Genomic DNA, 26,349 nt, shown 5'->3' on the forward strand with positions numbered 1-26,349 from the left:
TTACAGTACTACCAAAATGCTGCTTATTAATGAAAAAAAAAATCCCTTCTCCTAGTCTCCTATCTTATGGACTATGGTTCAAATTTAAACTGGATTATCTTTCAAATGTAAGTGGGCATTTTTCCTGTGGCAAATAGCAACCATTTTTATTTTTTCAATTTCAGTTTTTACATTCCAGAAGGTCTCAAGATAAGTAAAAAAAAAAATTGGTCTTTATTGGAAATGGGGGGTGGGTGGATTGGGATGCCTTGATCAGACCAGACAAACTTTTAGCGATCAAGAACTATGTTTAACATTTGGGGAGGAGCCCATTATATAAACACCGAGAACTGGACTGTTCAGTTCTTTAAGAGGAACTCAAAAGTACGGTAGTATCTTAAAATAGAGATTAGAACCCAAAGGTAGTATCTTAAAATAGACATCTCAAATATGTCTATTTTAAGACACTGTGTACAAGAGGGTATCATTCTTTTCCCCAATTTAAAATAGCAGAAAACAATGCCAATAAAATTATGACCAGATGGGCTCTAAAGCAAAATGGAAATTTGAAGGCTACAGGTTGCCCGGATTTGGCTTAAGCGTTGCAGAGTTTTAAAGCACCCAGTCCTCCATTTAAACTACCCCTCTGGTACCTTAGAAGACTTGGAGATTATGAGAATGCCTCTCACCCCTTCAATTGTTTACATACCTCAGGACGAAAGCTCTTTAGGCCTACAGCATTCTCAAAAAATGATTGTTACAATCAGCTGTTGCCCCTAACTGTGTTCTCTCTAAAATAAGCTGCATGACTAATCAACTGTTCCATTACTGAATTTGTAGAAATTATCAGTGGCAAAAACAGGCCTATAGCTAGGCATGTTTAAAGCCTGCAACAGTTAAAGGGTTATTGAAATTAAACATGTGTGTTACGTATGTTTTTAACAGAGATAAGTGCAGAGATTCTGACAGAAATACAACAAAGATGTCATGACAAATTCTGGCTTTCTCTTTAAAACATCACATAATTTTTAACTACACACAACATAATTTTAAATTGAAAATGAAAGCTTTTATTTCTCAGAATCTGGGTAATTGTCACTGAGGAGTACTGGATTTATTGTGAGGCATTTATCAACATTAGATTTGTGAATCTGTCTAGATAAAAGCAGTTTTAAATATTTCAAGAGAGTGCCATCCAATTTTGCATTGAAATTTTAATTACCAGGAAAATGGCCAAGGAATTATATCTCTTTTTATCAATTCCAACTTATCTGAACATTCTCCCTACTCATTTGACAAGTTTCCCAAGTACAAAGGATATGGCTCATTTATTTGCCTTCTGAAATAGCACTTTTAGAAGATTAGTATTTACTAATTAGTATTTACTCAGAATAACAAATATCTATTTCAACAAGCTTCTACACACACTCAGCCTTAATCCAAACAGAAGAAGTTAACCACAGTCATTACATAATAGAAGAGAACGAAATAGCATGAAATAATTTTTTCCCCAAAATACAAGAAACATATCATCTGTTGGACAGAGACTGGCAACAGTATTCTGCTATTTTTAAAAATGTACAGCAGGTTATATGGTTTTCTTCCTTTTAAATTAAAGAAGATAAAGGCTATTCTCAGAGGTGTCCATAAAGAGGATTTTTAAAAAATCAAATTGGTATCCATGACTGTGTTATTGCCTTTCTTTTGCACTAGTCACAGCCACTGTCTTGACTTTTAGATGCACACTTCCCTGGGGACATCCTTGACTGCCCTTGAAGAGAACTTGAAAACTATAGTAAATACAAAATGCAGTTGACTGAATGATAGCCACTGCAGCAACATTACACTTATATTTTGGGGGCTGCATAGGTTGGCAAAAGTTCTCCAAATTCAATTCAATATTTGGCTTAGGCTCAGGTTACCTACGGAATCTACATCTCCTGTTCAAGCATGTTGAGATGAGAGGGATGCTTCAGATCAGTGGTGAAATCTAAAATTTGTTACTACCAGTTCTGTGGGCATAGCTTGGGGGGGAGGGTAATGTGACTGGGTGGGCATGGCCATTTTTTTTTTTTTTTAAAACCATTTGGTGAAGTGGTTGTAAAAAAAATGCTTTCAAAAGGCTCTGGTGATCCTAGCTGAGTTGCCTGATAGGCAGAGGCTTTTTTTCTTTTAAAAGCCTCTGCCAATCAGGCAACTCAGCTGGGATCATCAGAGGCTTTTAAAAGCATTTTTTTACAACCTCTTCAGCTGAAGAGGTTGTAGAAAAAAATGTTTTTAAAAGAAAAAAAGACTCTGCCGATCAGGCAACTCAGCTGGGATTGTCAGAGGCTTTTAAAAGCATTTTTAAATGCTTTGGCTGAAGAGGTTGTAGAAAAAATGCTTTTAAAAGCCTTTGACGATCCCAGCTCAGCCGCGCGATCATCAGAAGCTTTTTTTTTACTTTTAAAAGCATTTTTTCAGCTGAAGAGGTTATAGAAAAAATGCTTTTAAAAATAAAAAAAAGCACCTTTGATGATCGCACGGCTCAGCTGGGCAAGGGTGGGGGGCAGGGATTTTTGCTACTGGTTCTCCAAATCACCTGCCTCCATCGCTACCAGATCGGGCGATCCAGTCCGAACCGGGAGCATTTCACTCCTGCTTCAGATTCATTCTCTATGAAAATAGGGAACACAAGGCAGCCATTCTTGGTGATGACCCATTACTTGGAAATACATATTACTATTCTTAAAACTTGGAAGGCCTCTGTTCTGCCAATTCTTATAAAGCCATTAAAATGTGGCTTTTCTGGTAGATGTATAAGGTGTGAGATCTTATGAAAGCAATGTTGGTTTTGATTATAATAATTATGTGCCATTAAATTGAAAATGAGTCTTCGAAAGCACATGGATAGATCTTCTCCATGATGAGCTGTCCTTAACCTGATCCTTCAGGTGTTTCAAGAGTGCACCCTTCACTGCTGTAACTATGTCTATCCATTCAGCTACTGGTTGTCCTCTACTCTTTTCTTCTGTTTTTCCCAGCATTAGGGCCTTCTCCAGTGAGCCAGGTCTTTGCATTATGCAAGTCCAAAATAGGATAATTTGAACCTAGTTATCTGTGCATTGAGTGAGAACTCTGGGTTGATTTGTTTGATGGTTCATTTGTTTGTTTTCTTGGCTCTTCAAGGTATTCTCAGGATTCTTTTCCAACACCAAAGTTCAGAAACACTAATTTTCTTTCTATCTTGCTTATTCATAGTCCAATTTTTGCTTCCATACAGTGTCACAGCATGATTCTGATCTTTTTAGATATACACATGACTTCTATATTGGTTTCACATGAAAACAATGAAGTGTTCTAAGACCCCCATTTTCTCTGCATTTTCCACTGCTTAACACAATCAACACAATCAACACAATCAAATGCCTTTGTTCTAGAGTTAGTACCTGGAAATCTCTTAGATACTATAATTGAACTCCTCCATCTTTGTTTGGCGACAATGTACTTAGTTTGATTCCCATGCACTAAGTTTGGTGATGTCCAAGTATTGTATACAGGTGTTGTTTTGAGTTTTTGAAGGCTTTGTTTAGATTGGCAGAAATCAGTAAGTCCTTCTTTTGCTTCATTTTTTTTTCCTAAATCATACAATCCAACTACACATAGTTCTTTAATATTTCCAAACTTGACACGCTTATCAACTGCCCAAAGTCATTGGGAATCCAGCAGCATAAATTCCAGTCTCCAACTGTACAGACAACATCTTGCTTGAAAGTTCTACCAATTTCAAATTGAATTTGATCACAAATCTCTTCTACATCAATGATTGGAGAGTAAACTTGGAAAATTGTGACACTAAAGTGTTGTCTATGAAGCCTAATTGAAATTGTTGGTTTTACTTTTATTTTACTGTTATCTTTTTCTATAGTTTCAGTTTTCTTCTGTATCTTTCTGTATTATTGATGGTTTACGTTTTACTATGCTGCTTATTGCTATTAGCTACCCAGAATCATGTTTAAATAGATGGATGTGATGGAATGCAGTCTGGATTCACAGGAGGGAAATAGTACACTCCAAAGAAGTAAGAGGCAGTTCAGTTCAGATAATTTGTGTGAGAGAAAGGAGATGAAGAAAGCCTCTCCCTAATAATTCTCTGAGCATATACCGTATTTTTCAGAGTATAAGACACAGCTTAGTTTTTGGGGAGGAAAAAAAATCTGCCCACCAGGTATTCATCTGTCTAGCATCCTTAGTCTGGTCAGCTTTAGCACATTAGTTTGCTGGTTTTGAGCGCGCACACGCTTTTTATTCCCTGCTTGGGGATAAAAAACAGCTTCTAAAACACAGCTGATCTTTAGAAAGAGAAGCAATGAGAAAAGCAGGTGAAGCTTGGAAGATTGCTTCACTTGCTAGCACCTCGTTAGGGCTGAAAAAAAGCTTCAAAAAAGTTACATTCGGAGTATAAGACGCACCCAATTTTTCAGCTTTTTTTAGGGTGGGAAGTGCGTTTATACTCCAAAAAATACAGAATGTGTTGTAGATAGTACTTGGTCTAGCAACATTCTGTTGATAGGTGTGGAACAATAAAGAAATCTGCTTGGAAGAATCTCCATGTGTCTTTCTTGGCTTTTAGAGCCCAACAATGGGATACAAATTCTGTAAACAAATAAACAAAAGGCTCCTTTCACATCTGGAGACCACCACTACCATCTCAATGTGCAAGTTAACAGTGGCCTGAAAATGGAATACAAATTTAAGTCCCTCATGCCAATGGAAATAAAAATTGAAGTATATTTATGAGACAGGCTAAGAGAAATGTACAATGCTATTAGGAAAAGGGCTATATGGATAAGTTTAGATTTTATATAATTTGGCTGATAGTTTGGTGTTTTAAAAACATTTGAAAATAGCTATGGTAACACAAGACCAATAAATAGTCTGCAAACCAGATGGCCATCTTCTTTACAATAGAATATCTTGTTCATAAAAATGCATGTGAAAAGCTCTGTCTTCCAATTACCTTCTACTTTTACATGCCTTTTAAATGCTTGTTCCTGGCTAATATTTTCCCCAAGTTGTAGCTATGTTGGCACTGATGTGTTATAACTTGTAAAGGGCTTTATCTGATTGCCTAATACTGATTATCAGACTCCATTTTGATTAGCTTTTCAGACAAAATGTGAAAGGTCTACCATCCTCTTCTTTGTCTGGGAGGCTCCGAGGAACCAATCTACTCACCAGTTCTTCAGTCTTTGCTGTGGTCATTGTCTCTTTCAGAAATATGTTTAGTTCTTCGTGCTTCTCCCAGAAGTCTGTAAAAGACTTAAGTTAAAGGATATTTGTCAGTGGAAAGTTTGACTCAGAGATTTGAGATGTAAGATTTTTGTTTTGGAAAGGGTTATGTGTAACTTGAAAGATCACATTTTAAAATTGAAACTCTTTGATCTTCATTGTTCTTTGATTTTCCAACTAATACACATGCAAGCCATCTACTATATAGCTGTGACTATGGCCTTTCCAGAATCAATTTGAGTTGGCATCTTTTATACATGCCTTAGCTGTATCATGTTCAGACTTTGAGCCTGCCCCACATAAAATTACTGAGAGTATCCAGAAGATTTAATTAGTGCAAAATGTGGCAGGTAGATTACTAGGGCTGTAATTCTGTGGACACTGAATTGTGGCATGTTACTATTTTATTGTTAGAGAATGGAAGTCCAACCTTGTATGCCAGGTTGTTGGTTTTATTCTTCATAAATACTGTAAGACAAGAAATCAATATACAGGTGGCCCTTGTTTAACAAGCATTTGTTCAGTTATCATACTAATTTGTAACAGTGCTAAAACATTGGTAGTTATGACCAGTCCTCAAAATACCAGCTCTTGCAGCGCACCCATTGCAATTTGGGTACTTGGCAACTGGCCTGGATTTCCAACTGTCTCAGGGTCCCATGATCATATGATTGTGATTTGCATCCTTCCCTGCCGGCTTCCCACAAGTCAGTGTGGAAGTTAGCAGGAAGTCACCAGTTGCCATCACATGAGGTCCTTGCTTAACAACCTACACAGTCTTTGCTTAATGGCAGCAACTGGGATTGCCAGAACTGCTCTCCCTAAGCAGCAAGATCATATGATGTCACACTTTATGACATCATTGTTTAGTGATAGAAAACCCAGTCCCAATTATAATCATTAAACAAGGACTACGTGTAGTCTTCAACTTACAACCAGTCTCTTAATAACCAAAGTCACGATGATCTCTAAAAAAGTTACTTATGACCCATTCTCGAAATTATGACTGCTGCATCACTCCCATTTTCACGTGATCACATTTTGAGCACTTGGCAATGGGCTCACATTCACTATGGATTGCAGCACTCTGTGGTCACATGATTGTGTTTTTTGACTTTTTTTGCAATTTTCTGGCAAAAAATACCCATTGGATAAACTGGATTTGGATTTACCACCATGTGATTAGCTTAACGACTACTATGTCTCGCTTAAGAACTATTGTAAAAATGATAATAAAATCGAGTTTGCTCGCATTGTGACTCAATTTATGGCCACAACAACTTATAACCAAAACTCTAACTTTAATTGTGGTCAAAAGTTGAAGATTCACAGTATATTCAATTATTTAAAACTAAAATTGGAAATTTTAATCTTATTCTATGATGCTTATAGATTCTCTCTATACATATACATGTACACACACACACACACATACACACACACACACACAAATATAATTAAGAGCCGCAGTGGTGCAGTGGTTAGAATGCAGTACTGCAGGCTATTTCTGCAGACTGCCGGCTGCCTGTAATTTGACAGTTTGAATCTCACCAGGCTCAAGGTTAACTCAGACTGCCATCCTTCTGAGGTGGGTAAAATGAGGACCCAGATTGTTGCGGGCAATATGTTGACTCTGTAACTGTTTAGAGAGGGCTGTAAAGCACTATGAAGCGGTATATAAGTCTAAGTGCTATTGCTATTAAAAACAAAGGAATTGAATGTGTCCTCTATGACAAAAATAGAGGTGACATCCCAAAGATATGTTCTTTAAAAAATGATTATCAAAGCAACTTCATGACACAGCAGGTAGAACATGATGAGGTCATGAAAAAAGAACCCAGAATGTCACATGTGCATATGAGGAAGGAGGGTAAAGAAAAGAAACAGAAATTTGAGGTGTCACAGAGAAGTATTTTATTTACTTAGATTGAAATAAAGGCAGAAAAGATGTATGCATTTTATCCTGACTCCCAGGGATAATTGTTCTGGAATTAGTTATCTAATATCCTAAAATGCCAATATGAAAGATTTTATTTAATTCATAGTGGTCAAGAGAACACATATAACTGTGTAAATTAATGACCTTATTATATTCTGTCCTGAGTGAATCCATTAGTCACCTAACTCCAATGAACTCCAATGGTTTATGCCATGGGCATTGGGCAATGTCCATCCTTTCTAAGGTAAATTGAGGACCCAGTTTGTGGGGGCAATAAGCTGACTTTGTATAAATATACAAAAGTATGAAGGCTATTGCTTAACGCATTGTAAGCTGCCCTGAGTCTCCAGAGAAGGGCGGCATATAAATCAATTTTTTTTAAAAAAAATTGCTAGTAGATGTCAGGAAAAAGCATAAATGGACACCATCTTGCCTTTTTGGACTGAGTTGGGAAAATGGGAAAATGAGGCTGAAAAACATAATACCCTGGGCTGCTTGCTAGTGCCATTGCCTGGTTTTAGATGATGAGGGCCAACAAGTACTCCTTCATTCTAACTCATTTGTTGTCTGCTATGCCTGGTGAATCCTATGAAGAACTATTCATCATTGAACCTTAAGGTGATTGAAGCTAACAAGCAGAGGTCTATCAACAACCAAAGATAGGATAATGGAAGTTAGGCTGAATCTTTGTCAAATGAAATTAGAGGGCATGAAACAAAGGAACAATGACTGTTTTGCCTCAACAACAGCAATGTTTTGGGGTTTTTTTGTGTCCCAGAACCAAATTTTGGAATTTGCCATTTCTTTTTAACGTAATGTGACTGTCTTGCATGGCTGTTCCATTCACATATATATAACAACAGTACTCAGTATATCCAAGATGCAGAGCCATTACTTTTAGATCTCCACAGATGTTCCAGTTCCATTTGGTATACTGGATATTCTTCAACAAAATTTCCACATTTTTGTATGTTTCTTTTATGTGTACAGCAAGCCTACTGGTACTGAAAGACATACATTGCCATTGTGTAAAATACAGAAGATTTCTATAAAATGGTATGTGATAGGTTAAATTATGAGTTATTTTCATGATTAGCAGCCAAAACTATATAAGATACACCCAAGTGTTCATGAAGCAAAATTTTTGTTATCCACTTAAAAACGAACAAACAGACAAATGGCATCCAAAAACTTGTTGCAGGCATTCAGTAATTGTCTTAAGAAGCATGTTCACCCTTTTTCCTCACATACTTTGCTTTGGTAATCAGGCTGTTGGTTTTCTTCAAGAAGATAAAGTTGCTTTGGAGTTTTACCAATACCGGAGAATAGCAATAGCAATAGCACTTAGACTTATATACTGCTTTACTGTGCTTTACAGCCTACTGTAAGCGGTTTACAAAGTCGCATATTGCCCCCAACAATCTGGGTCCTCATTTTACCCACCTCAGAAGGATGGAAGGCTGAGTCAACCTTGAACCTGGTGAGATTTGAACTGCCAAATTGCAGGCAGCCAGCAGGCAGCAGAAGTAGCCTGCAGTACTGCACTCTAACCACTGCATCACCGAATATTTGTAGTTTAGATTGAAATGAAGGGTTCTTGGTGCTCCCTGAGTTTGGTTGTTTTCTTGGAGGTGTTTCATTACCCAAACTAGGTAACATCATCATCAAAACACCAAGAACTCCTCAGACTATTTAAATTTCTCAGTAATTAATAGCAGTGAATGTCATCAGTTTTTTGAATCATCAAGAAAGATACAACTACATATCTGGGGGGGAAATGAAAACCCTGGATAGTGAGTCACTGCCAAGGTGAGGAGCACAGCATTTTCCCTTCCTAACTTTTCCTCATTTCATTTCTGACATCCACTTATCTATTTATTGTTGTTCTTCTCCCTTAGTGAGATATTAATAAACGTTTACATTCTTTGTGGGAAATGACCAATGTCTACCTACTTGCAGCTGCTAAATTGTTAATATTCCTTCAATAGCCTTTAGGAATTCTCATTATTATACAAATTAATAATAATAGGCGAGGTAATGAGATTTAGAAAATGAATTTTAAGAGGGTATTTTCAAATACACCTACCCAGAGATGTTGTTGGTGAAAGTCAGGGAATTGGGTCCATGTAAGCAGATAAAGAAAAAGACTTTTTAATTTCATTCAGATATGCACTTTCTTTCCTATCCTTCCCATAGCTCCATACTCAACTCCCCTCCATATTGGTATAAGACTTTTTCCAGCACATTTAGAGAGATGAGGAAGGAGAAAGAAGAAGAAAAGTGTAAGTGAAGACCTTAGGATTTCAAGAATTACTTTCAGCAGTTATTTTTTCCTATTAGTAATTGGAATAGTTCCTTGTCATCGCCCTGAAATCTTTTTGTGCCAGGAATCGTTTTGCCTTATAATGCAGCTTTTCAGATGCATTATGAGGATGAACAGCTGTCAACAGTTGAGGAATAGGGAGGGGCCACAGGAATGTAGAAGCAAATGTTGTTTAAATAAAGAACAAAGTTAAAGAAGTTCCTGATTCTGCTATTTTCTCTCATTGCTGAAACTGAAAGAGTCCACACATGAATCACCTGCAGGAAACAGAAGTTTTTAAAAAAAGAGAGAACAGACATGAAAGGAACACTTCTATTGCTATCACCTTCTTCCAACCAGTAAAATGCATGATTTCTGATTCAATCATCTGGAATTTCTCAAACAGTCTCAGAGGCGTCCTTCTCTTTGTTTTCTAGAATACTTTCGAGAAAGCAAAGAGGCACTTTATCACCACCCATAATTTCTTTTTCTGCATTTTTTTTTGTTTCTTCTCAAAGACATCTTGCCTCTACAATCATGTTTGCCAAATGACCTGTCTTGTTTACAAATGGCAGCAACATTTATCATAATCAGGCTCATGCTTTTCTCTGATTTCTTTTCCCTGCTTTCATTTTGCATCTGCCCCCCTGGGATGATCGGGGATCGTGAGGAAAAGTTTGGCTCCAACTCACAAATTGCTGATTTATTTATTTATTTTTTTGAAGGTAACATGGCAAAGTTGGATTTTGTTTTACTATTTCTATATCATGTTCTTATCTTGCCCCACCTTCTGAAGCTCAGAACACCATATTTCTCCAATCTGACTCCAATTTTTATAACATTAACCTGTGAGATCCAATAGACTAATAGTGGCTGCTCCAAAGTCAAAAGCTCCATGGCTGAGCAGGTACTTCCATCTTCCCAGCTCAGCTCCTACTCTGTACACTAACCATTATGTCACACTGACTCTCACTTTTAAAAAATGTCCTAAAGATTATTGAACCAGAGCTTATTAGGTTTTCTTTTTTTTTAATTTGATTTATATGCCGCCCTTCTCCTGGGACTCAGGGCAGCTTACAATGCGCTAAGCAATAGCCTTCATTCTTTTGTATATTTATACAAAGTCAGCTTATTGCCCCCACAACTGGGTCCTCAATTTACCTATCTTAGAAAGGATGGAAGGCTGAATCAACCTTGAGCCTTGGCGAGATTCGAACCTGCAGTAATTGCAGGCAGCTGGTCTTAATAACCAGCTTAATAACAGGGTGCCTTAGACCACTGTACTACCAAGGCTCTTTTGAATAAATATCATTGCTAGGTTCACATAACATACTAAGCCATAAACCATGATTTATAAATGATAGCAATTCAATTCATATACTAAGCTGAATGAAAAAAATCATGATTAACAGAATAACAGAGATGGAAGAGATCTTGTAGGTCATCTAGTCCAACCCGCCACCCAAGCAGGAGACCCTACACCATTTCTGACAGATGGCAGTCTGAAAACTTCCAGTGATGAAGCTCCCACAACTTCCGAAGGCAAGCTGTTCCATTGGTTGATTGTTCTCACTGTCAGAAAAATTCTCCTTATTTCTAAGTTGAATCTCTCCTTGATCTGTTTCCATCCATTATTCCTTGTCTGGCCTTCAGGTGCTTTGGAAAATAAGTTGACTCCCCCCCACTCTTTTTGACAGCCCTTCAAATATTGGAAAGTATGATAGTATATAACAGATCATTGTCCTTGTAATATTCTTTGTCCCTTTTGTGTTTTGAACCCAATATCTCAATGAAAAAGACTGTGCCGCAGAGCTTAAAGTGATTAAAAACTGGGAATGATATTTTAGGAGACTCAGTGACTGACTTAAATGAATAATTTCAAGTTCTGCCATTTCAATTTGATATTTGATCATGAAAATATGGCCACAGTTCTTCTAGAACCACAACTATGGAGCTGGAAACATTAACAGAAACAGTAAATGATTTTCTTAATATCATGTCACTACAAAAATGCAGTGGCAGATTTCTAGCAACACATTATCCCATTCTCAATAATAGCTATTATTTTTGGCTGCATAAGCCTTAGTTGCAGATGTCAGCTTGTCTCTATTGCAAAATATAATAACTGCATCAAAACTGTAATAGACTGATTTATCACTGTCATGTTTTTTATTATTATTATTCAATTTCAAATGGCTATCGTTATTAAGGTACTTTTAGTGATTACACACATATTTATAAGTATATTTTCTGTGGGCTTATAAGAAAACGCTATTAGGACCATGGAGTTTTCAGAGATTATTTGGTCTTTGTTAGGTAGTATGGCGTTTCTCATTCCCCATCTATGATAATTGTTGCCTGTAATTGAGAGCATCTGTTGTGTTTACTGTACAAAGCCTTGCTTTCATATGGATTTGCCATTTTCTTTAGGCTGAAAGCAGATTTTTATCTTGGTAACAGGCAAACTCTATGTTTATCCCAATGTACCAGAGCAAAAGATGCCAAGGGGCCTTACATTTTCTATCAATTCAAAGAACGATGTGGAGGTGAGGGAAATTCACTTGGTTTGCTTTTTTCATACAAATTGCACTCCTGTAAATACAATTTAATAATTAAACAAGTATTCACTGTGAAAAATATACCTTTTTTGTGTTTGCAGACTTTAAAAATGAAATAATACAATGCAGAAAAATTACATTACAAAATTATAAAAACCAATCCAATTTGTCCACCCTTGTCTACATTTACTTCACAATTCTCATGCTACTCATTGTTATTATCGAGGTCTATGTTTCTTAAACTCTTTTTTTTTCCAAGGACCCCTTCCCATTTATAAAAATTATGGAAATCTTTTGTTTGTAAGGGTTATATTTCTTTGTAGGTTTTAACCATAGGTGTTAGCAAAATTCAAATAAAATTGCTGTAATCCATATTAGTTCAATATATCCCCTTTAATATTAACAGCATTATTTGTCAGGATGTGCTTTTCTATCTTCCTTGCAGCTATTGCAATCAATGCAATTGGGTTATATTTATTGATATTTTTCACATTAAAAAATACAGTGTTTGTTTGTTTGTTTGTTTATTTGTTTGTTTGTTTGTTTGTTTGTTTGTTTGTTTTAAAAGGTTTATATTACAGTGATGTAATATGGGCAAATGTGAAACATTAATGATTGTGTCCCCCTTCCATTCTCCCCCTCCCATTTGCCCTCTGCCATTCCTAAAATAAAGGGCCTATCCTACTTAAAATAAACAACAAGAGATGGATTAGATTCCGTCTAGGCTACCAATAGAAGAGGATACATCTCCATCAGGATTGAATTGTGGGATCTTTTGTGCTCTCTGAGCTTGGTTATTTTCCTGTAGACATTTCTTTACCAATCTAGGTAATGTCTTCTGTGCTGCAAAGGAGTGAGCTTTGCTCTCTGTTTATATACAATATCTTGCCTTATCAGAGTGAATAGGGATGTTGTTTTCTCCTTGGTAGTTCCTTGGTTAAGCTGTTGTTTATTGCTTGATTGTTTGTCTGAGTTGGTAGTTCCTTGATTAGGATATTGTTTATTGCTTGTCTGGAATTGCTTCTGGTGTTAATTCCTGTTTATCTTGATTGCTGGCAAGGAGATGTTCTGATCTTTTTCTTTCTATTTTAGCTTTTTGTTCTCTTTTGAATAGTGCGTGGATTGGTCTATCTTTGTCTTCTTTAATTCTGGATGGGCTTGCACTACCTCAGTCAGATCCAATCTACCTCAGTCAGATCCTAGCCACAGTCAAGGCTAGGAGAACCTTTGTGCAACTTTGGATTGTGCGCAGTGGTAGGTTTCAAATTTTTTTACTACCGGTTCTGTGGGTGTGGTTTGATGGGCATGGCATTGCTTGGTAGGCGTGGCTTTGTGGGCATGGCAGTGGAAGGATACTGTAAAATGTCCATTCCCATCATAATCCAGGGGAAGGTTACTGCAAAATCCCCATTTCCTGCCGATCAGCTGGGACTTGGGAGGCAGAGAATAGATGGGGGTGGGGCCAGTCAGAATTTTTACTACCAATTGTCCGAACTACTCAAAATTTCTGCTACCAGTTCTCTAGAACTGGTCAGAACCTGCTGAAATCCACCTCTAGTTATGCACCAATTGTGGCCTTTCCTGGGTCAGGGGTCTCTGCACCCAGTCATTTAGACCATAGTTATATTATGACTGGACTACTGTAATGCACTCTACATGGAGCTACCCTTAAAGACCATTCGGAAGCTACAGCTGGTGCAGAGTGCAGTGGTGCAGGCAGTTCTTGGGGTCCCAGGAATTATATAATTTATATAACACCACCTCTGCAAGCTGCATTGGCTCTCAGTCTATTCCAGGTGCAATTCAAGGTGTTGGTAATCACTTTAAAGTCCTTCATGGCATGAGGCCAGGTTTCTTGAGGGACCGTTTCATCCCACTGAGATTGGCCTGCTGCACCCATGCTGGCAAAAGAGGTATGGTAAGGGCCCTGTCAGCACGATTATTGTAGCTGGCAGAATCCAGAAGGCCTTCCCTGTCGTTGCACCTGCCTTGGGGAACATCTTGCCCTAATCCTCCTGACCTTCCGGAAGAGCCTACACCTGGCTCTACTGGTTAGCTTGGGGCTCCAATCAGAGAGTGAAGATGATCAATTAACAATGGATCCCTCCCATCCTGTTCCTGCCCTCCCCATTTTTCAGTCGGGCTGTGGTGTGTTGGTTTTTATATTTCTTATGTTTTTATCTTGTATAGTTTTATTTTTTATGACTGTAAGCTGCCCAGGGATACCTTGAGGCAAAGCAGCATATAAATTTAATAAATAAATACACAAATGAACAAACCTGTTGACGCCTGATTTGTCTAAATGCCAAGATTCCAGGAATTCTCTAGCATTTTTGGATTTAGCTTGGTCTAGGATGGTTAGTTTCCCAGTTGAAACTATGGTTAAAAACCATCCATGTGTGGTGAAATTAATGAGTTTTCATCATGTCTTCTGACTGCTAGTTGGTGTTCATGGATTCCATCTACTAATCTTCTGCTTGTCTGTCCTGCATAGAGGCAGTTACAAGTCCTTACCCTGTAAGTTGTAAATGACTCCTGTTTTGTTTTCTTCTTGGTCTTTTGATTTACTTAAGATCTTTTGGAAAGTTTTAGTTGGTTTGTGTGCTACGCTGATACCATATGGCAGTAAACTACGCTGATGCCATATGGCTGTAAGCCTGTTGGTTGTTTCTAAGATGTCTTTCATGTATTACAGTGTTATCTTTTCATAGCTTGTGTTCGCTGTGCTATAGTGAGTTGACCGGTCAGGCAATTTTTTTTTTGATAAAATTGCATGGGTATCCATTTTGTTGGAAGATATTGTAGAGGTAGTCTGTTTCTTTTTTCCAATATTAGGTTTATTCCCAAAGGATAGGGATGCTTTACAGATTTTTACTGCAGGACATCTTATGTACTAAAGCAGCCACATGAAGTAAGGATGTACTCCATTAATATATGAAGTCCTTCTTAAGGCTATTTGTAAAATTCACTGTGCAGAGATGATGTGGAATATATAAGATATAGCAACAGGAACAAAATAAAATGAAAATACTCATTTTTATATGACTTTTACTTATATATCATTAATATACTTTATGCCTCCAGCAAATTACTCAAAGAAAATGAGCCCAGTAACAACAGACACAAGAACAAGAGCAAAAAGGATCTTAATCTCTTACATGTATACACATTTTAAACAGAAAAGTGCATATACATACACACATAGGCCTATGTCTGTACTTTCTTTGGATTACAATTAAATATGATTAGAAACCAGGATTTCTTTTAACTTTTTGCTGGATGAACAATATGAAACAAGTATTTGCTCCTGTATAGGATAGTTGTTAAGCATATTTTCTTTTATTCATGGACTAAGGGGAAATTACATGAAAGCAGGTAACCAAATATAAAGAATATATAAGATTATACACTTGAACAAACTAGGAATGGTGCAGTAGCCCAGAGGTGGAGTTTTCACCTCACAATCAAGAGGCTGTGAGTTTGATTCTGGGAAGCAGCAGATATTTCTCTGTCTGGGTACAATAAGTAATTGTTTGCTGTGAATTCCATGTAGGCATTGGGAAGGGCATCTGGCCAGTAAACACTCAGCTCCATTCAGTCACCACAACACCACCCCGATGCAAAGGATTACAGGGTCATCCAAAGGAAAAAAAATACACTTTCAACATTCATAATGGTGAAGTAATCAACTGGCACTCAACCACCAAAACCCTTTTCCAAAATCCTTTGGTAAATACAGCAAGGGATATCTCATATGAAATGAAGTTTCATTTTTTTTCAGGCAGCCACTTGAAAACAATGGTGAGATGAGCCTGCATTCCTTCTTAGTCTTACTGGTTCCTCATATATCCATGCAGATATTCAAGCAAAACTGAAACCACTTCTCTAATAGGAAGATCAAAAGTTCACCTGTCAAAGAAAGGTCAGTTGACAATCTGTTTGATAGAAATGCCAGCCAACATTACTTTAAATCATTCCTTGACTCTGGACAGAAAGTGTTATAATATTTAGCAACATAAAGTATTATATACATTATACATCATACTTATAACAGGCATGAGCTTGATATTAAAGGGGAAATATTTTCTCCTATACTTTTCAACAGAAAACAAAACGATTATTCTGATAAGTTTGGCTGAATGTCTTGACTCAGGTGAACAGTATTAAAACATGAAAAGATGCATATATATTTTTTCTTTTAATTAGATTCTTTGAATCTTTAAATGTACGTCACTGATACACAAGTGAAATCATAAGCATGAACAGATTTTGGCACAGATGGGAGGATTCTAACAAGATACAAATAACCAGGATTCAAAGGTTTTGTAAAGCTGTGAGTTTTAAAAATGCATAAATCACACTTCATCCAAATGGTCTGTAACATGCTACATATGAAATAATCCCTGATCTAGTCACTACCACTGAACTGTGGAATTAGAAGGTATTGAAAAATTCATCTAGTCTAACTCTCTGCAATGTGCAGGGAATCCAATTATTGTAAACCATCCTTGAAATGTGGCTCTCCAAATTCTTAAATTATTTGTTAAAAACGGAGTGCCTCGTTTTATGTAGGTAGACTATTCCATTGTTGTACAGGTCTTATCATCAAGAGTTTTTCCCCTTATGTTTAAGTGAAATAGACCAAGTTGCTACTTCTACCTATTATTTCTGACCTAGTTTTCCTGTGAATAGAAAATAATTCTTGACCGTATTCCCAATGGTACTCTTTTATGAACTTAAATATGGATATCATGTTTCCCTTTAGTCTTTGTTGCAATATTTTCAGGATCAGACTCAATAAAGATAATAAGAATTAGAGATTTAAATATATTTCTCTTTAATAATAATAGGCATTCTATATTCGCTGAATATTCAAGATAGAAGCAAAGAAAATGGTGAGGGTGGCTCCTTATATATACAAGGGGTGGAGCCAGGAATGGGAGTGGTAAATTATGAATACATTAAAATCCAAAGAATAAGTTAACCCCTGATGTCCCATATATACATTATTTACACAATAGAGAATAAGGCATTTACATCTGACAAATCCCCCTCTAAATGCCGGTTCGCTATACAACACCAATTACATTCAGATTCAGGACAATATAATACATACAATTTAGAAGTTAAATATTTGTGCTGTTTAGAAGGTAAAGGCTTCGTTAATATGTCAGCTAATTGTTCAGAAGTATCACAATGTATTGCTTTGATGAATCCATCTTGAGATAATTGTCTCACGTGCTTAAATTTTATATCAATATGCCTGGACCTTTGTCCAATGGCATCGGATCTGGATATTTCAATGGCTGCTTTATTATCTTCATGCACAACAAAAGGTAATGCAGGTTTTTTCCAAACATCTGAGATCAAGTCATTGAACCATACAAGGTTATTTGCAGCTTTGGATAAACAAACATATTCCGCTTCTGTGGTTGAAGTGGCTACCAGTTCTTGTTTACCAGTGTACCAGTAAACTGGACAATCATTCAATAGAAAAATATAACCAGAAGTACTCTTTCTGCATGATGTATCACCAGCCCAATCTGCATCCGCATAACAGGTAATTTTTGGTTCTTTGTCATTATTAGGTTCTAATACTAAACAAAAATCTAATGTACTTTTCAAATATCTTAGAATTCTTTTGACAGCTTCCCAATGATACATGGTTGGTTTGCTAACATATCTTGACAATAAATTGAGAGGTAATGCAATATCTGGTCTGGTCCAATTAGATATATAAAGGAGTGAGCCTATAACTGATCTGTAAAATGTATTATCTTTAAATTCAGGGGAAGACTCATCAGTGTTTCTAAGGAAATCAGTTTGCATAGGAGTGTCACAGGTTTTGGCATTGTTTAAATTACATTTGTTTAGAAGTTCAATGATCTTATCTTTCTGAGTAAGTTTGAATCCCCTTCTAGTTTTGTTAATTTGTACACCAAGGTATTTATTCACTTTACCTAGAGATTTCAACGAGAAATGTTCGTTTAACTTATTTACAAAGATTTCTCTGCTCTCTTTGTGTTTTCCTATATATAAAATATCATCCACATAAATTAATACAAATTCAACGTGATCATCACTCTTTTTTACAAAGAAACAGTTATCAGCAGTGGTAGCGTTGAAATCCATGGTCTTTAGTACTTTTACCAAGCAATCGTACCATCTCTTGCCAGATTGCTTTAATCCGTATAGACTCTTGTTTAATAACCAAATTTCATTCTTATTAGTGTATTGACTATGTGGTGCTCTTACATATATTTCCTTATCTAGTTTTGCGTGTAAATACGCAGTCTGTATGTCATATTGAAATACGTCCAGATTGAGTGCAGATGCTACTACTAGAGCTGTTTTAACACTCTCTGTCCTCACCGTGGGGGAGTATGTGTCAGTATAATCTTCTGGATATTTTTGTGCATAACCTTGTGCAACTAGTCTAGCCTTGTATAAAGTATTGCCTCCTTCTAGGTTCTTAATTTTATAAATCCACCTGGTACCTATAATTGTTTTATCCTTAGGTGCGATCGTAGGAGTGAATACATTTAATCCTTGCAAACTTTCCATCTCTTTTTTCATAGCTAGTTCCCATTTTTCTCTTTCTTCACGAGGGAGTTTTAATACTTCCTCATATGTATTAGGTGTTATTTGTTCTCCATTCATATGCATTATGTAATCTTTGTATTTACTTGGTATTTGATTTCTATTGTTTCTAATAGCTCTTTCAGGTTTGCTATGGTTGTCGTGCAAATATCTAGCTTCCTTTTTTGTTAATGTGTCTGTCTTTATTTTATGCTGACTATTTGTCCAAGTTTTGGTTTTGTTCTTATTTTTGTTAATGTTTTGATTTTCTATTGTCCCTTCCTCGCAAGATATCGCATCTTTGCATTTATTTGGAAATATTTCATTAAGGTGCAGTTTAGACCAATTGGCCTGCTCATGAAACACAGCTGTTCTGGAGACTATAAATTTGTTATTATTATCAATGAATCTGTACCCTTTGGTTCCAGTTTCATATCCCATAAATCTTAATCTTCTGGATACGTTTTCTCCCTTTCTCCTCAACTGCTTAGGTATGTGCACATCTGCAGTGACTCCAAATATGTGCATGTGTGCTAATTTAGGTTTCCTATTGTACATCACCTCATACGGTGTCTTATTCACAATACTGGACCAGGTTCTATTTTGAGTGTAATTTGAATAATGTAGGGCTTCTGACCAGAATTGTTTGCCTAAACCAGCATCCTCTAATGTGCATCTAATCATGGTTTGTAGTGTGGAATTCTTTCTCTCTGCAATCCCGTTTTGAAACGCAGAAAATGGATTGGACGTGAAATGTAGCATTCCCCTATCCTTTAACCATTGGGAGAATTCTTTAGACATGAATTCACATCCCCTGTCTGTCATAATTTGTTTTATTCTGATATTATGTTGTGTTTCTATGCGTTTGTAGAATTCCTTAAATTTCTGAAAGGTTTCATCCTTGTGCTTTAATGTGTAAACAAAACCATAGCGACTATAATCATCCACTATTGTTAGAAAGTAACGTTTTCTATAGGTAATTGATGGAGTTAATGGACCAACTAAATCCATATGTACTAAGTCAAAAATATTGTTAGTTGATCTGTTAGATTTTTTTGGTCTGGGACTGGTTTTTAGTTTGGTGGATTTACATACTGAGCATTCCAAATAATTTTCACAATTTTTTATTTTGACACCTTCTGCGTGTTCAGTCATTTTTTGAACTACAGGAAAGCTTGCATGTCCTAACTTCCTATGTAAGATGTGAGCACACTCATCATGAATTGGTTTACCTATTTTTGGTTTCTTCTCATTGTGTGTATTTTTGTGATCATGAGGTATTTTACATTCATCATTGTCACTGTTACTAACATTTTCATCATCTGCTTCAATACAATCTTCCATATTTGAATCAATGTTATGTAACCATCTTTCTTTCGTTATCAGATAGGGTAGACCTCCTTTTATCATCACAGTGCCTATATTTGTTTTGTCCTTCTCTAAAGTTGCTTTCCCCTTTGAGAAAACTATATTGATGTCAGAATCTCTGCTTAGTTTTATAGCACTTAGTATGTTATGAGGTATTTCTGGGATTAATAATACCCCCTCTATTTTACCTAAACCAGGCAAGGTCACATTTCCTCTGCCTAATACTTGAACCTTTTCTTGATTAGCTACCTTTATCACAAACTTATCTTCTGTAAATGAAGATAATATACTTTTGTTGTTAGTGGTGTGATTGGTTGCACCAGAATCAATAAGCCAATTATTGTTCTCATTTTGTTGTGTTTTGGTGTTTTCTTGTTTGTTTAGTCCATTTAGTGACCCAGATTTTCTCTCTTTTGAATTTTCTCTACCCCCTCTACTTTCTCTGTAATTTGGTGGGCTTCTATATTTGTGTCTATCTGTGGAAGACTGTCTATAATTGTATTTGCTCCTATATTCTGGCCTATGTCTCTCCCTTGAGACTTTGGGACAGTCTCTTCTACTGTGTTCCCTGGACCCACAATTGTGGCATCTAAAGGCTTCATTATATTTTTCTTGGAAAGCTACTTTCCTAAAAGATTTGTGTTCTGTTTGATTACTGGAACGATTTTTTCTTGAATTGTCTTCTGCTATCAATTTGTTAGATAGACTTTCTATGGTTAAATATCCTAAATTAATAGTATCTAAGTGTGACATAAAGCTATCCCATGATGGATCAAGTGAATTGATAATAACACTTTTCATTGTTTGATCTGAAATCACTTCCCCCCTCAATTGCAGCTCAGCTCTTATTTTGTTTAGAGATATCAAATGCTCACTTATAGAAACCCCTGGTTTCACTCTAGAAGAAAAGAAATCCTTAGACATTCTTGTAGTTGTAGCTACGCTATCGCTGTGAAATAGATTAAACATGCATTGAATTATTTCTGACACAGTTAGGTTTGATTTGATGCTATGATACATTGCAGGAGACACGCTAGATATTATTATGAAAAATGCTCTATGATGTAAACAATCTATTTTTAAAGTCCAAGGTCTTCTTGGAGGACTAGTTATAAAGAATAGTAAATTTTCTTTCATAAAGACAACCTGAAGCTGTTGATACCACTCTTGTAAATTAATGCCATCAACTCTAAGTTTTGGGAAGTCACTGGGTAAGTTCCCCACATTATTTTGTCCATTACTTACAACCTGAGGCAGTCCGTGGTCTCGCAAGTGCAGGAAGTTACAGAACGGCATGGGGATGCTCGCAACGAGTCTGCGCGGTTCTCTGGCCAGTTCAAGTCTTTCGGGGCCGTCTACGTAGCTTTGCACATGCGCGTTGCTCATTTCTTCCTTGGCGTCGTCGTGGAAGGTTCTCTCCATTTCAGCTCTCTCGTTCCGCTCCTCTTCAGATGAGTCGGTCTCTGGTTCGGTTTTAGGGGTTCTGGTGGTGGCGACAGCTCTTCTCTTTCTTTCGTGTGCGTTGGCACTTGATCCGGTCTGCGGTGTAGGACGGAATCGGCATGGCTCTCTGGGCTCAGGTGTCGTCGCCTTCGAAGTCAGGATGGGAGCGTGCAGGTCTCGAGTTGTCGGTTTGATCTCTTGCTTCTTCGTTGGTGCCTTGGAAATTTTCAATCTTGGCCCAAAAGCAGCAAAAAGCGTTTTCATTGCTGACTTTACTTGAGACTTTGTTAAATCGTCTTCACTTTCTGATTCTGGTTCTTCTGAAGAGTTTGAGTCTTCTTTTTCACTTTCGTCGTCTGATAGCGTTTTTCGCGCCAGAAATTTTGAACTGAGCGTTTTGATTGGCTCTGCTTCACTCTCTTTTGAAGTTCGTTGAAACCAAGATGGCTGCCATTCAAAATTTCGCGCGGGATCACATCTTTTCTTTTTCACAACGACTTTCTCAGTATTCATTTCACTCACAGTTTTTTGATCTTTGGGTTTTTCTTTAACGACGTTTTTCTCTCTCGCTGCTCCGTTGTTCTTCAGCATTTCTTGGAGGTTCGCGATGAGGCTTTCATCGTTCTTCTGGCTTTTTAGTATCTTCAATATCTCTGACCTGAGTTCGTTATTTTCTATTTCGGTTTCTTCCTGGTCATTATTTTCATTTATCAGTTCTTCTTCTTCAGTGGTGTATTCTTCGGATTCTCTCGAAATCGCGTTAGTGGATTCGTTGATCATCTCTTGTTCAGTTTCTATTTCCTTGCTGTAGGCCCTGGTGTTGGGCCTATCTTTCTTAGACATTTTTAATTATTTATTGAGTCAATTAACCATCCTCTGCTACCAGCTTGTTGCAATATTTTCAGGATCAGACTCAATAAAGATAATAAGAATTAGAGATTTAAATATATTTCTCTTTAATAATAATAGGCATTCTATATTCGCTGAATATTCAAGATAGAAGCAAAGAAAATGGTGAGGGTGGCTCCTTATATATACAAGGGGTGGAGCCAGGAATGGGAGTGGTAAATTATGAATACATTAAAATCCAAAGAATAAGTTAACCCCTGATGTCCCATATATACATTATTTACACAATAGAGAATAAGGCATTTACATCTGACAGTCTTTTTTTCTAAACTGAACATATGTTCCTTCAACCTATCTTCATAATACATATCTTCAGTTTCTTGAATAATCTTTACCATTTGTCAACCTCTTCTGAACTTGTCAATGTCTTTGTGGAGCCCAAAACTATAGAGACCTCCAAATGGTTTTTCTACCAGTGAAGCGTAGAAGGAAATGAGGATTTCACATGTAATGCTTATTCTAATGCAGCCCAGAATGGTGTTAAACCTTGTATCAGCTAGGTTCAATAACCACGCATCCAGGTCCTTCTCCTATGTAGCCATAAAACCCAAACTTATATATATGAACTGCACTTTTCCTCCATATATGTAATGTCATTTTGAAGGATATCTCGTTCCCCTTAGACCAGTGATGGTAAACCTTTTTGCCGTCACGTGCCAAAAGTGGGGGGAGCATGGGAAGGTCGCATGTGTGCCCACACCCATAATTCAATGTGCCCCACCCTCCGCACATGCCTGCACGACTGCCCCCCCCCCATGCTCCGACCTGCGCTCCCCCCCCTACACTTTTGGCCCACGATGGCACAGTGGGCCTGATAGGCCCGTTTTCCATCCTCCTCAGGCTTCTAGAAAGGCTCTGGAGTCTGGAGAGAGTGAAAAATGGGCCTTCCCCACCCTCCCCCCTCCGGAGGCCCTCCAGAAACAGGAAATAGCCTGTTTCCCAACTTCTGGTGGGCCCAGAAGGCTCGAAAATATGTGCGCACCAGAGCTGAACTAGGGCAATACTCGTATGCCCACCGATATGGCTCCGTGTGCCACCTGTTCCATAGGTTCGCCATCATGGCCTTAGACAATCTTCCAACCCATTCAATTAGAATGCAATTTATTCTATCATTGTAGATGTTGGTTAGATCTCCAATTTTTGTATCATCTAAAATTCTGACAACTAACACTTGGCTGTTACTCCAATCCAATAAGAAAATATTGTACATCTGTTCTAGTTGTCTGAGCATGCTTAGCCAGCCAACTGTGGACCCATCTTACTGAAATGCCATGCAAGTCATCAAGAACCTCATCAAAAAAACTTGGCTTAAATTAAAATAGATAATATTCCCAGCATTTTCCTTACCCAATAAAGTAGATACCTTATCAAAAGAGATTTGTCTCACATGACTTGCTTTTGACATTGCTGACACTTAGGACTCTTAGCATTGCCTCTCAAGGTGCTCACAAATCACCTGTTTTATTACCTACTGTAACATCTTTCCAGATATTGACATTAAGTTTACTCATGGATACTTGCTGGATCTTCCTCTTTTTTAAAGAAGGTGGGGGACTGTATTTGCACTTCTCTTAGTCTTCTGGCACTTTTCCAGTTCTCTATGACCCATCAGAGATAATTGGCAGATAGACCTGATAGTTCTTCAGCCTGCTCTTTCAGTACTCCAGAGTGTATTTCATCAAGGACTGTGGACTTCAAGTCCACTTTAATATCTTCAATCAATTACTCCTATTAATAAGAACCAATAAATGCAGCAGAACCCTAATACTTATCTCAAACTTTTGAAAAAGAAAAGCCTGTCATAAACTTGTCAATTTATGTGACATCTTGCAATTGGAAGAGTTAGTTTTCCAAACATCTAAATAGCTGAAATATTTCATTCCAGCCACTTCATGAGATATTTTTGTTTTTGAAGCTTCAGTATCAGCTTTAATAATTTATATCTTCATTTATCTTTTCTAACTGATTTGGCAGTATGTAGTAGGCTCCAAGATATTATCCATTCTGTTAGTTTGCCTTTTATCTTAACTCGTTTCAAAATTTACAAATTTGTCCACCTTCTTGCAGATTTCAACACACAAATCCCTGTGCACACTTATTAAGTCTAATGTTCTATGAGTGGGAATTCCATATTAGAACATAGTTGCCTTTGTGCCTTATAATATTCATATTATCTTGCCATACTTCATACATTATAAATTATATGTGATAATGGGTTACATTTCCTCTGTTCACTCTTTTTCTTTATGCCGTTGGTTCCATTGTTTCTTTGTTAAATTTTTAGATTCCAAAACACTATTATACTGCTCTATTTAATTCATTAGATGCAAACTGATTCCTCACTAATAGGCTTATGTCTCCGACTTTCCTGCATTTCAGCCAAAAGCACTCCAAATCAAGTGAACTAGCTATTGTTCAAAGATGTACTTTACCCGTTGATGTGATGAATTCTATCTCTGCAAAGTACCCCTTCATCCCTGAAGTTTGCACCACTGTTAAAAAATCCAAATTCTTTCACTTAAACCAATCTTGTAATCTGATCTTTGAAAAAAAAATAGTTTCGTCTTGCAGGGCTTTTGCCTTCAACGTGAAGTCCTGATGAAAACATCATCTGGCTCTCAAAATCCTCTCCAAAGCCAAGAAATTGCTCTTGATATACAGAAGTCTTGTCTTGCAGTTATATTTGTGTCCTCATGGACAAGTTTGATTGAGTTTTGTCAGTCTTTCTGTCACATCTTAAATTTGCTTTCAAGGACACAACGTGCATGTCAAGATGAAAAATCCAGATGATAAATAGGTGATTCTCTGCCTCTTAAGAGGAGTCATCTACAGGCATTACTTGATGCCTTTTAGAGCTCACTCATGATTGTAGAATCCTGAGATATTAATGGTTGGAATCAGTTGCCATGGTCCAGGGCAATCATCATTCTTATCTTTTTATTAAACTTGTTTTCTTCAGGTAGTTCAGGTTTCATGAACTACTGCTTCCAGCAGCAACTGTTAGAAGTTGCTTCCAGCAGCAACTGTTAGAAATTACAACAGTCCTGAAAAAAAGTTTTGCAACCAAGGCACCATTTATGATTTTTGCAGCATTTCTCTGTAAGTGTAAGTCTGCTGAACCTGGTGGCTCAGCAGACTGATAGCATTGTGATTAACACCAGCTGTCTGCAATTACTGTAAGTTCGAATCTCACCAGGCTCAAGGTTGACTCAGCCTTCCATCCTTTCTAAGGTAGGTAAATTGAGGACCCAGTTTGTGGGGACACTAAGCTGACTTTGTATAAATATACAAAAGTATGAAGGCTATTGCTTAATGCATTGTAAGCCACCCTGAGTCTCCTGAGAAGGGCAGCATATAAATCAAATTAAAACAAAGTGCAATGATGAATGCACGTTCATCATTACACTTAGTACATTACCCTGTGTCTGATTCTTTTCCCCCTCCCCCACAGAGAGATTGTTTTAACAAGCTATCTCTTCCTGAGCTGCTTTTCTCTACAGTGCAGCTTTTCCCAAAAAGATGCTGACTGCAAGTTAACAAGCATCTTCTGTGAATCTAATTAGCTGGCTTGCAGCTGCTCCCTGTAACTGACAAGACTTTAATCACTTTCAAAACTTTTGCCTTCTAAGCAGCTGAGGATCAGAATCAGGAGCACACTAGGCCAGGGTTGTCAAACTCGTGGCCCATGGGCCGGATGCATCATGTGCTAGCCATGCCCACTCCCGGTTTAGCAAAAGGGGGGAAGTCCCAATACATCATGTGACGCTGCCATGATGATGAGAGTTTGACACCCCTGCACTAGGCAAATAATCAGGAGCATTTATTTCAATGTGTATCCACTACTATGTGCCTGCTTGCTCTCTTGCAATCCCTTTCTCTCCAATAAATATGAATACATATTTTAATTCTCTTTCTGCTAATTATCCCAGCACTAGGAGGAGCATTCCACAGTGTATGGAATGGGGAAAAAGAAAGCCGAAGTAAAATTGTAACCACAGTTG

Source organism: Pituophis catenifer, unplaced genomic scaffold (assembly GCF_029215685.1).
Source record: "Pituophis catenifer annectens isolate HBS135680 unplaced genomic scaffold, rPitCat1.0.hap2 SCAF_1, whole genome shotgun sequence".
Taxonomy (NCBI): domain Eukaryota; kingdom Metazoa; phylum Chordata; class Lepidosauria; order Squamata; family Colubridae; genus Pituophis; species Pituophis catenifer.